General features: G+C 36.7%; 1 protein-coding gene across 2 annotated transcripts in view; it reads left to right on the top strand.

The window, feature by feature from the left end:
• Nucleotides 1-13,299, top strand: part of PDE4D (phosphodiesterase 4D) — a 648,147-nt gene that overhangs the window by 55,327 nt on the left and 579,521 nt on the right. The gene's annotated exons all lie outside the window — the stretch shown is intronic.

Genomic DNA, 13,299 nt, shown 5'->3' with positions numbered 1-13,299 from the left:
AATGGGAAGTAAAACTAAATCTTAAAAGCACCTACTCCGTACCCTTCCCTCCTTCCCGGGCTCAACTCCACTCCTGATTTTCCCTACCTCCAACCCCTCAGCAGTGCAGAGGAACAGGCAATGGGGGCTGTGGTCAGTTGATCACACGTTGTCTCTGCCACTCCTTCCTCCACAGGGGCAGGACTCCTCACTCATCCCCTGCTCCAGCGTGGGTCCCTTCGACAGGCTGCAGTCCTTCAGGCACAGACTGCTCAAGCGTGGGTCCCCCATGGGGTCACAAGTCCTGCCAGAAAACCTGCTCCAGGGTGGGCTCCTCTCTCCACGGGGCCACAGGTCCTGCCAGGAGCCTGCTCCAGCGTGGGCTTCCCATGGGGTTACAGCCTCCTTCAGGCATCCACCCGCTCTGGTGTGGGGCCTTCCATGGGCTGCAGGTGGATATCTGCTCCCCCGTGGACCTCCCTGGGCTGCAGGGGGACAGCCTGCCTCACCATGGTGTTCCCCACGGGCTGCAGGGGAATCTCTGCTCCTGTGCCTGGAGCATCTCCTCCCCCTCCTTCTTCACCGACTTGGGTGTCAGCAAGGTTGTTTCTCTCACATATTCGCACTCCTCTCTCCAGCTGCAATTGCACAGTTCTTTTTCCCCTTCTTAAATATTTTATCCCAGAAGCACTACCACCGTCCCTGCTGGGCTCGGCCTTGGCCAGTGGCAGGTCTGTCTTGGAGCTGGGGAAGCTTCCAGCACCTTCTCACAGGAGCCACCCCTGCAGCCCATCCCCAGCTACCAAAACCCCAAACGTATTTTTGCTTTTCTCCAGTTTAGACAACATAAAGTTTTTCCTTTCATGCCTATTTTTGTGTAATTGTTATATGATAAAATGAAAGGTTTTGAAAAAGCTAGATATTTTGAAAACCTAAAATGAGGTGTTACACATACTTTCAACACAAAATAAGTTGGGAAAGATATTAATAAAAGGGAGTAATTTTGCCAAGGGAAGACTTGCTTTTTCATCAGCTGCTCCACTGCTTAGCTCAGCCTAACTCTGCTCATGTTTTTCAATTCACCCAAGGAATAAGACAAATCTTAGACATGGTTATGCTAAACCTATTCTGCTCAGATTCCTATCCTTGCAGAGAAGAATGAATGAAGAATTAAATGGAAGGCTTCTGGAATTATAGCATTGATTTTCATGAAAAACCATTATGATATCTGTCTTTATATTTAAATTATCCCCATTTTTCTAAGAGGGAAATAAAAAGGTTAGGGCATTGTTACATAGCAGTTTTCTCACAAACTTTGAACAAAGTATTAAATTGCTGAGGTTCTGTAAAAAAGAAAGAAAATTGGAGATAAACTTTCAGTAATAGAGAAGCCCTGTGGTTCTTTTCAAGTGTCATTGTAATATATGGTAATAGAAATCTCTCTTCTCTTGCTAGCACAAACAGATTTAGATTTCTGTCTTCCTTCATAATTGTTTATTAAGGGATTCCTCTTTAGCCACTTTAGATATGTAATAGGGAATAAAAGGAATTGTGAAGATATTGCTGGTTTTGTCTGATCCCACAATTTTCCACTTAAACATTGAACTGGCTCTGACACCTTAGCAGGTTCTTTTACATTTGGCTTTATTCACTACCGGTTTACTATGCTATTTGTGAAGGCATTACAATGAAAATAATTGCAAATTCAATTCCAACTCAAACATTTTCATCTCTGGTTGAACGTGGCTTTGCCTTTTGTTCATCTGTAGCAACTGTTGCTGCATTGTCTAGACTCAATTTACATTTTAATTGAGTTTTAAACCTTCTTAACAGATGATGATGTACCAAGAGATTGTGCAATCATTTCACTAATGGAGATAAAACCAATTTTCATAATTTTTTTTAATATGGGACATTCAGCCATAAGGAAAAATATGTTGCCAAAAGAACAGAAGCTAAACTTTGATAGTATTTTGACGTGAAACAGACTATACTAGAAGAATCACAGGAGCCAGATGGTAAAAGTGATATTTCCCATAACTGCCAGCATTAGAAATCCAAGCACTAGTACCAGCTCTATAGCTACAGGACATACTTATTCCAAAGTCAGCTGAACTGCAAATGGAAAGGTAGTCTGAGTATTTAAACTTCTTTTTAAAATTAAAATTTCACTTACTTTATTCTTTCTGAAATTTTAGTGTCATAACTGTCATAGATACAAAATAGCAATGTTTAAGCTACCTAAAAGAGAAATTTTTCCTCTCTTTTCTTCATGGCACTCTGCTAGGCAACTGAAAACAGAAGTTTTAATGTTCACTTCATAGCTCTACAGGTGTTTCTTTTATGGGGAGAGTATGGGAAGAACATAATGAAATCTTTGATTATTCTGTTTCTGCTGATAACCAGTTTGTATTTGTTCCTTTTTGGTAACTGACTAATAGTTTTGTACTTAGGTAAAAAGGAATTAACACCAAGCAATATTCTTTAGAAGAGAAGATGTATTTTGTTTTCCTAGAATTCATGACTCAGTATATGAATACTGAATGCATTTGTAAGTGAAGAACCTCTATTCTCATTCTGACAATGTTCTCATTTCAAGTATCTGTCACTTTATCTAGTCAAATATGAACCAGACAAATGTGATCTTGTACCATTAAGGTTAAAAAAGTGCTTGATACACTTTAGAAAGTTTAAAAATTCCAAATGAATGAAAAGCCTAAAGGAAAATGTAATACTTAAAATAGAACTCTGTAATATTCTAGGGCCTACTTTCTCTCATGCTTTAAAGCTACTATTCCTATAATTCCACTGAATTCTTTTGTCACCTTCTTTTAGGCATTGTATTTGAATTTTTTAAGGTGGTGATCTAATCCTTTTGAATCATCATGCTGTGTATGATGTGGGATTTGATAAATTTGAAGGTAAAATTATTTCAGCATAAAGAGTGAAGTCAGAAATAATTCAAAGACCTTTTGAAATCAGTTATAGTTTTGCCTGCCTATTTAATAGATAAAACTTTATTTGTGATTTACTAGTGATATGTTAAGGGGTGGAGAGAGGAGGTAGGAAAGATAAGATTGATTGATGGATTGGTTAATTGGTTGATTTTATTCCTTATAAGTGTAATCCCCTGCAATGTATCTCTTGTATACTTAAGTATGTCATCCTGTTGTAACTTTTTCACTGCAATTTCTGGAACTGTCTAGTTTATTCCTTCCAAACAAATGAGAAGACTGAAGTTTTAATGCCATTTTGGAAAATAAGCTCACCTGATGGTAATAGTCCTATGAATGCCATTTAAGCACAGAATATATATGAATAATTTTGTAAAATATTCTGTATTTTTATACTTTAGTGAAGGACCAGTAGTTCTGAAATGGGAAACTAAAGAAGTCTGCATCATTATAGCTTCAGTGTTTTAATTGAGGCAGTTTACAGACTTACCAAGATAGCAAATTTATTCTTGTGCTACACATTTATAAATTGAAGTACAGAGAAAAATCTGACTTTCTTTTGTACTCTCTCTAATACAGAGAAATGCTAGGGATTAATTCAGTTTCCTAAAATCCAGTTTTGACTACAGCGACAAACCAAGCTGCTTTCTAATTTTACAGTTAGAGTACTTGCTAAGCCATCCTAAACACATGGACAGAGTCTGATTCAGTTCTGTTGTTTTAATGAGATGCTGCTTATAATAGAAAATATAAGAAAAATCAGCAGCAATGTGATCAGCATTTTGTAATTTCCTCACTCATTAATCTTCTAAAGCAACATAACTGCATTAGAAAGGTAAAATGAAGACATATATTTTCTTTCACTGTGTTACTGTGTTCCTTTCTAGCTCAGCTAACTCTCTTGCATAGATGTTATCTGTTTTCATGATCTAAATCAGACCTCACTCAATACCTAGATAATGTGTTGAAAGGAAAAATATATGCTTTAGTGAAGAAGTGAACCTGGAGGCATAAATAAAAGTGATGATATCCTAGTGAGCTTCTTGGTTGTACTATTCCTGGCAAAGAGATGTTCTATATGAGATGTCTCTCCAATCTGTTCTTAAAGCTGCATCTCCCAGTCACTGCCTTCTATTGTCTTAGAATTTTACCTCATGCAAGCCATATCCTTCTGCCCAGGCCAAGACAAGCTCCTCCGCTGTTAGGTGGCAGCTGGTTCCTCTAAACCTACTGTTCTGCACGTGAGAACAAGTGAAGTTAAGTAATTGTCCTTGGTGGTATGAGTTGCTTTCCAGAAGAACATTTTAGTTTGTTCCTCTGGGTCTCCTGGCAAAAACTTAAGAGTTTTTAGAGATGCAAGTTTTGCTAAGAGCTCTTAGAGAGTGGATTTCAGGTCAGCTGTTAATAACCAACAAATCTTACTGCCTTTTAAAGCACATTTACTGGGCTAATGATTCTACAGAATATAAGGGTTATTATGAAGTTTGGTCTGGAGTTTATAAAATATTTACATTTATTGATTAAAAGTTGCAGCTGTACAATGAGTAGAAGCTTGTAGCCATAACTAAATAGCAGCAGTACTAAAAGGTAAAGACATGAGCATTATATATTTGCAATATGCATTGTGTATGAACAACATACTTTTAAATGCTAGAAGGGACCATTAGGATGATATAATTGGGCCCTCATAACACAAACTCTAGTAGTCCACCGTAAGTCTTGCACTGGACCCAGAACATACTGAAAATCATCCAGCCTGGAATAAAAACTTCAACTAACATAAAATCAAATGTGTCACTTAATAAATATTCTAATTGTTACTTAATCTTCTTGTAGTTATTACTTGTATTTTGTATTTATCTAATGTCAGTTGTATCCTTCAACTGTTAGGTTCCCTAACACATCTCTAAACATAGATTCAGTAGCAACACCCTTATGTTAAGCATGATGAGAAGATGGGAGTAGGGTTAAAATATAAGTAAGGAACAAAGGAGTCAGCTGGTAGTCAGCTCAGGCACACTGCATCACAGCAGTACTTTGTGCTTAAGTGGTCTGCTTAAATTTAAACACTTTTTCCTGCTTTAAAAAGGGTGCTGGCTTGCTAAAGAGTATCTATTTAGATTCAGGGAGTCACTTCTTCCCAGTTCTCCCTAATATGAGAAGATTGCTTTGAGTACCACTTAGGTCTTCCAACACATACACAACAGTGGAATGCAAATTTAGTTTGGAATATCGAGTGTACAGTTAAATCATATAGTCTATGCATAGCTGATCTGAATAAACCTCCTTTGCACATTTTCTGGGGCTGAAGTTGATAGTCAAGATGGTGAGTGCCTCCAGCTAGTGCACTTGGAAATCATTGAGTACGCATGTTTGTGCAAACTTCTATACAAGACAGTACTCCTCTGTTACAATCTGTAGTATTGCTGCTGGTCCAGTCCAGGGCTTCGTTGAACAGAAAGTACAAATTGTGCTAAACTGTGTGGTGGTTTTCTGAGATGCACAAATGTTAATTAGTGATTGGGTTAAGTGATCTCATTTGCCTTTCCAAACACCTGGTGACTTTTCCATTACCTACTCTGAAGAATCTTGACTATTAGCCTTTGGAACACAGTTTACTAACTCACATTTAAGCATAATGCATTTGCCAGCTTGTGTAGCACACCACAAATAATAAGGCATTTACTATTGTTCTGAGGCTCTCACTCCCAAGTACAAGGTCAGCAACTGTACAAATGTTTTCTTTAGACAGAAAGGAAGAAATTTTTTACAATGAAGGTGGTGAAACACTGGAACAGGTTGCCCAGAGAGGTTTGGATGCCCCATCCCTCAAAACATTCAAGGTCAGGTTGGACGGGGCTCTGAGCAACCTGATCTAGTTGAAGATGTCCCTGATCATTGCAGGGGGGTTGGATGAGATGACCTTTAAAGGTCCCTTCCAACCCAAACCATTCTATGATGCTATGATTCTATGAAAGTGGTTCCTAAATAGGCCTTAATAAATGAGGGAAAGTTTTAAAAACTTCAATAAATAATGCTTATACCAATTAAAAAAGTGGAGACTGAGCTTCAGGAAAAAAGGCAGAGGAAGCCTCAACAATCATTTCCTTTCTTGTTTCATATGTGCAGTTGTTTTGTTTTGTTTTGTTTTTACCACCTTGCCTAGCTGTTACAGCTGGTGGTACTTCTGTGGTAACTGGTCCAGCCTGATACAAATATGCTTCACTAGAAAAACAGGGAGGTGTTCAGATATTCCCAATTCATAAATAAAAGTTAAATAGTTCATATAGCATTTTTCTTTTGAAATTTAGCTGCCTGCAAAGCATGGGTAATCATGGATGAAGGCTTTTCAAAGGGAAAGGCTTGTTACTTTACCTTGGGGCACAATAATTTTTGCTTTTACAAGACTGCCCTGGGAACAGTGCTCTAATTCCAAACACTACCCTCTTAGTTAAATTATTAACTGGAAGGCTGTCTGTTCTCCACCTTCCTCTTTTGCCTGTTGCTGTTTCAGGTATTCTTTTCAGTTCCTTCAAGTACTTATTTTTGTTGGAAAAAGTTTTACTCAAATAGCAAAGACATTAGGAGTAAAGCTATTTTTCTACAAAAAATGAATGTCTTTTTATATCTTTATAGGCTATTTGACTAAACCTCCTTTTCAGGATGCCAGGCCATTTAAGGCTCTTGGTTTAAAATGAGACATTTCTGTAAATGAAGAGAAGACAGCACAAATGATAAGGCAGAAACCTCTCAGTTTTTCTTGGCTGTAGATTCTATCTCATTTCCCACAGTCCCAGCTTTTCATTTTTTCCCAGTGTTTCCCTGAAAAGGTATGGGTTCACTGTGTTAGTATCTGGGTCATTTGATCATTCCGTGAACTTAAAATCCAGTATGATACATGGATTCCTGTTGTGCTTTTGAATAGTCATTACTCTGAGTTGAAGCTACCATTTATTTTGCAATATTGAACAACCCAGTTGGTTTCTTTATCAATTAACCATACTATCAATGCTAACACTTATATTATGATAATGGGAGCAGACTAGAGATTGAAAATGGATAAAATGAGGTGTTAGTGACACCAAGGGATTTCTTCAAATGATATTCTTAAACACTAATAAAACTGTAGCTGTGTACGCTTCTCATCTACAGGTGGTAGTGCCCAATGTAGAATGAAGACCACATTTTGTCTGTGCTTATCTGTGAGTATACTAAGGTTACTGATTGAGGCCACTGGGTTTTTTTTATGCAGACTTTCTCAGATAATATTTCTTTCCCAGATTTTCATGGAAATAATACAAGCGATGTCCTTCTAGTCTCAAGAATCCATGGTAAATGGCAATGGAGTTCTATTAATAATTAGCTTGCTGATTTCTCTTTTTATGGGGACCTCTGTGATTTCAGGTAGAATTTCCAATTTATTTGGATGATGTGAGAGTTTATTTTAGCTGTGCAGTGAATATTCTCAATTTAGTTATTTATTTAATTTCTTCTAAGGAAGAATAATAGGCACAACATTTTATAACTATGAGATGTAGCTTGTATAAAGGATAGCTCTGCTATCTTAACTAGTTTTGTAACCGTTCTAGGTGGTATCTAAGCAATTTGGCTATGTCTGGTTGGCTGCCTACAAAGGGTTTTAATGTCATGTGGCAAGTGGTAACCCTATCATTTTAGGAACATTTTTAAACTGGAAAATGTTGCAGGCCTTTATAGTGTCATCCTTTCAGGAGCAAGACTTAAATGGAAGGCAGAGAATGAACACCTACACAGCTGCTATTACATGTTTATTTCCGAAAATACTTTTTAAAATCTGTCAATGCCTTAAGAATTCACATTCTGCTTGAGTTTAAGCTGCACTTTACTTGACGCTTTGTCAATACACTGATACTGTTTGGGAGTCATCTTATTTTTCTCAGCTGAAAACTCAATTGCCTTTTAAATGATTTTATAGTTGGCATTAAATGTTCCATGAAGCACAGGAATGAAAATGAGTGCAAACATTTCATGCTTTAATGGTTGCAACTGCAGTCCCTGCAGCAGTCTGGACCTTCAAAAATAACCTGTGACTAATCACTTTGTGACCACATCACTGTACTCTGAGATCCCCAGTGAGACTGTTTGTGAGATACCCTGACATATGTCTTGCTGGTTTACCAAGTGACAATTTGTGGTTTGTTTCTATATGCACAGTTGTGTGCAGTGTTTTTTCTTGCTGAAAGAGGCCCTAAAAGTGTCAGGAAGGGATGTGGGGAGCAGTGCAGTGAACCCCTCGTTGTGGGACTGCACAGAGGGATGGGAACAAAGAAAAGGGAAGGATGGTAGCTCCTGTGACCCTTCTCTTTCTCTTTATCTTCTGCCAAATATATTGCATTTTGGGGGAGGAAGGAGGTGAACAGAAACCTGTCAGGCTTGCAATAAATATACTGTGCTTCACTGTTATTTTTTAAATAGTCCTTTTGATTTTTATTAAACATGTTTTAAACTGCTCTGTGATTACATGTCAAGTCAGAGTTCTTCAGTTTTACACTTTCTTTAATCAGACAACTGCTTGCTTTTTTCCTGTGTATTGTGACAGCATATTGAAGAAAAATTAGAAAAATGTAATAGATTTTGCTTGAGCATGGCACCTTCCAAAAATGATGTAACACTTAAACTGAGTGTTGCCCTTTAAAAAATAGAATGATTTATGCCTGATATAAAATCTTGCTGCTTAAAACTTTCTAATAAATGACACTTATCATGCTAGTGATGAGTCAGTCAATTTTTGTTTTTTCTTGGGAGGTCATATTGTTGTATGATTTGAGTCTTTCAGTTTAAGCCTGTCAAAGCTAAATTTAATCATAGGGTTGCTGAAATACATTTTTCCTATAGTTGTCCTGTAAATCATTTGCAAACCTGGCTTGTGTGTGTTTTAGTTGGAAACCCTACTAATGAAAGGAGAAGAAGCAGCACTAGCAGCACGGAGAATGACTGCTCCCATGTTTGGGTCATGGACTCCAAGGGTTCATTTTGCTCTGTCTGTAATGGAAACTCTGCAGTCAAAGGCCACCTATTCTGGAGTACTGATGTGAGGAAGTCTCTGTCACATTGTCCTTTTTCTGACTTGACCCATTTCTCAGAATCTCTCTCCAACCTGTGCTGTTTCCTTCCAGTTCTCGAGCTTCTGTATCTCTTCAGCTGTGTGTACAGATGAGAAATCTCACCATCACTGTTCAACTTTTTTGCTGGTAGGAGACTTTCTGTATACTTAACCTGCTGCACAAGCAGGTTTCCCTACTTACAGTATCAATCAGGTAACACAAACTTGCTCTGCAGCTAGGTAATGGGCAAAACAGGAGAAGAAAATAGAAGACTAAGGTTTTTGTGCTTAGCCCAAGGTCCATGATACACATTTCTGACAATTATTCATTTTTAAGAAGTTACTGACTTGTGCAGGAAATCTAACTGCTTTTCAAGTAGTGCCTTTAGTACTGTCCTAATATAAAGTTACAGAAGAATTCAGACCTTTTACTGCATCAATAAAAGTATTATTTTTAGATGACAAAAGTGTGAAAATGAGAGACATAAACTCTCTGTTTAGGTGTTTTGCATTTATCTCTACTCTTAGAATGAAAAATTCTTGCTTTTCAGGCCTTGGCTCATGTAACTTGTGGCTGCTTTGTGTAGAAGTACTTGGAGAATGCTCTAGATACAGGACATATTACATTCATGCATTGTGAGATGTCTTTGATAAGTTCAATATAAGACAATTCTGCCTATAAAGTAATTTCCCAGCTGTGTAAGATTTTCTTACTAAAACAACTCAGGTCTGATCCTTTATTTATATATTTGCAGCGTTTGGACTCTTGCTATAACTGACTATCTTACATAGCTCAAAAAGGAGGGCCAATGATTTAAGCTTGAAGGTCATGTCCCAAAAATAAAATGGGGAAAAAACATAAAGGAATATCAACTTTGAACTTGGTGCTATAGAATAAAATTCAAATAGATAATAAGCAGTTGTATTATCCTATTGATTATTTGAATATAAATGGATTTTCACAAAGGAGAGGTATACCTTTTTTATGCCACTATTTAGGTAGATTCCAATGGCATAACAAAATTACTGCACTTTTAAAACAGTTATGAGCTCTGATAGAAAATCAGCAGCCATATGAACTTATTTTTGCAAAATAGCCTCTAGGATTGGATTTATAAAAAGGCCAATGCTAGAATAACCTTCCTACTCAATTGATCTTTCAATTTGCGAGTCGTGCAAACTGTTACTGGAGTGCTGTGTTGAGTTATGGAGACTGAAGTTCAAGAATGATGAAAAATCAGAAAATGCTCAGGCAATATGACTTGTAATGAAAGGACTCAAGGATTTCAATCAAACTGATTAGAGAGGTCTGAAAGTCAGACAGGATTAAATGGCTGAACGTTGAAGCAAGACAAATTCAGATGACTGAGGAGCATTATTTCTTTTTTAAAATTTGAGTGTAGTCAATCACAGAACTAGTTGTTAAGATTGCCATGGAGTCTTCATTGTAGCAACATTTTTAATCAACCTTGGATGTTTCAAGAATACAACTTCTCATTCAAATGATAATTAAATCTGGGCAATCATTTAGTCTGGTTTATGCAGGCAATCAATCTGATCACAGTGATTATTTCAAATTTTGCAATTGATGTAAGCCATTTTAAATTAGAAGTAGAGAAAGGGGGAATATATTGGAGTGCTGTTAGAAGATTTCTTGTGTATAAAATTTTTTTATAGTCTTGGATAGACTTTCCAATTAAGTGCATAAGGTTGATGCTGAAACCATTTTGAAATTTTTGTTACATTGCACCAAATATTCTTTTAATAAAAGAACCTCTAAGGTTTGCAAGGGGTTTTGAGTGCACAGGTTTAAGATAGTGCAGTATTTTCTGCTTTTTGGAGGTAAATGAAAAGCAGTTTCCTTCAGAAGTTCTTGCTTGCTTGCTGACATTTAGTAAGGCTGTGAGCAATTAATCTAAAAACATATTGAGCCATATATGTCACCCATATTAGCTGACCTCTGCTGTGGGACATGAGTGTTCATGTGGTCATATATTAACACTCAACAACTGTTTTTCAAAATAAAAGTGTGATTTTGGCATTTATCCAAAGTTAGAATTTCTCATACTGCTTTATACTCAAATTTATCAGCAAACCAAACAGAGCAGAATGAAGACTCAGTTTGACAACTTTATTTTTTGTAATTCTTCAGTCACAATAAATTGTGTGGCTCAGGGTTTTTCTTTTGTCTGCTGTCTTAATTGGTTCACAAGGTGCTCAATATTTTATAGACCTGCACTGCTATGTTGGTCTTCTAAGAATGCATACAACCATAAAGTTTTTTTTTTGTGTGTGTGTGTGTGATCTTGCAGGTGTGTTTCACCTATTTCTATCAGCATAAGAGTTCCATTTCCACTCATTAACTTGGTATTGTTCTTTTATTTTCTGGTTTTGATCTGTCTGCTCTTACAGCTACAAGGAAATGTTTAACACTTCAGTATTAGTTTCTGAATTGTTGGCTTATTTTTGTCACCACCCCTTGAAATTTACCAAGCTGAGAGAAACAGGTAGGCTTTCCTATTTGCTTTTGATAGACTCCATCAGATTAACACTTACAATGAGTGTGTGTGTGTCGCTTGCCATTCTTAAGGTGGTACATTGCTGATTTTATCTCTTCATTTCAATAATGCGAAAATTCTTATAAAGAGAGAAGATCAAAGATAGATGCAGTGTCATGAAAAATATTAAAAGTTTCTTCAAAGGCAAATATCAAATAGTCAGTGCATTTTACTTTTCTTTACTCTTCATCAAGCAAGTAGACCTTTTTTTCTAGGGAGTAAAAGACATATTGTATTCCAAAAGCCTTTCAGCCAAACAAATTTAATGACTTGCCATTACCAGTATTTTCTACCTCTCTTACTCCCTCTGCTATATTACTCCTACCAATAGATTTAGAGAGAACATTTTTACAGTGTAGTCTCTTTACATTCCAATAGCCTACAATACAGCATAACATTTATTTATCAGTCCGAATTGTATAGAAGAGAATAGTGATTATCTGAATCTTTGGCTGACTGTAGAAAAAAGTTCATGAAACATTTACTTTACCACACATTTTTTCCTTTTTATCAAAATATTCAGTTACTCTTCTTGTTCTATCTCCTATTAGCTCATCCCTAAGAAGAAGTAAAAATAACTTCAGTTCTACTCCAAGAAATAACTTTTTTGTAATCATGATATAGGTTTGTGTGTTTATCATTCCATTTTTTTCTAGCCAGTTTTTGATATAACTGGGAAATATACTATAAGTATAGCCAATACACCAGTATGTTAAAATAAAGCCAGGGTAATTTTTTCTTTTTTCTTCAGCAGAGGCAAAGTCTTTCCAATTGAAATTTAGCAGTTATTTTTATAATTTATAAATTGAAATGGATGACTTGTTTTATTCATCTGTGTGCTGTAAAATGATATACATTGTAGGAAAATAAACACTTATAACTTGGAATGTAAAAAGGGCCCTATTCTAGTACCCGTGCTTATTGTTTCTTTGAAGTTAAAATGTATTTATATGAAAAGCATGAATATACCTGAAAGTAGTTTTCTAGCTGATGCAGTTTATACAGGTTTCAGGTGACAAGGACATTACTTTGGTTCATTGCGTCCCTGAACTGGAAGTCGTTGGAGTCTGGGAGATTATGCAAGAAAAACATCATCTGTTCTCTTGCCGTGTTCTTCTGCTCTTCCACAGGTATCTGGTGTTTGCCACTGTGAAAAACAAAAGGATTGCATTACATGGACTTTTAATCTGATGATGTTATGGTCATTGTACTTTTGAATTTTGACTTCTGTATCAGTTTGTTTAGTTATAGGCATGCTTCACCAAAAAAACAAAAATTGTGGATAAACAACCTTATGCAAAAGTTTTCATGGTAACCCTATTTATAATGGGCATTCATCACCTCTTCCATGCACTACCCTAAGATGCAGGATACAGTTAAATGTCAGACTCTGGATTTTACGGAGGTAGCATAAGGTATTACCACCCTTTCTTATGGTTACTACACCACTAACTGGTGTAAATAGTAACACAGTAACAGCTCCTTCTCCTTTCAGGTCAAAGTAAAACAACTGGCACAGCTTTCAGTGCTAACTCGCTGCCATTTGTTTTACTTTGCTCCAGATTAGGAATGTGTAGATGGCCACTACTTACCTGTCGTAGGGTTTTGTGAACCCAACTAAAAGCTCTAGGCTGGAAAACAGTTTCCATTCACTCCACAAGTGTGTGTCTACCTCTGCCATAAACAACCTTCCCAGTAGCTTGGCTTTCTCTTGTCATTGTCAGAA

This window comes from Haliaeetus albicilla, chromosome Z, assembly GCF_947461875.1.
Source record: "Haliaeetus albicilla chromosome Z, bHalAlb1.1, whole genome shotgun sequence".
NCBI classification, from domain to species: domain Eukaryota; kingdom Metazoa; phylum Chordata; class Aves; order Accipitriformes; family Accipitridae; genus Haliaeetus; species Haliaeetus albicilla.
This window is presented reverse-complemented; position numbering and strand designations above follow the sequence as displayed.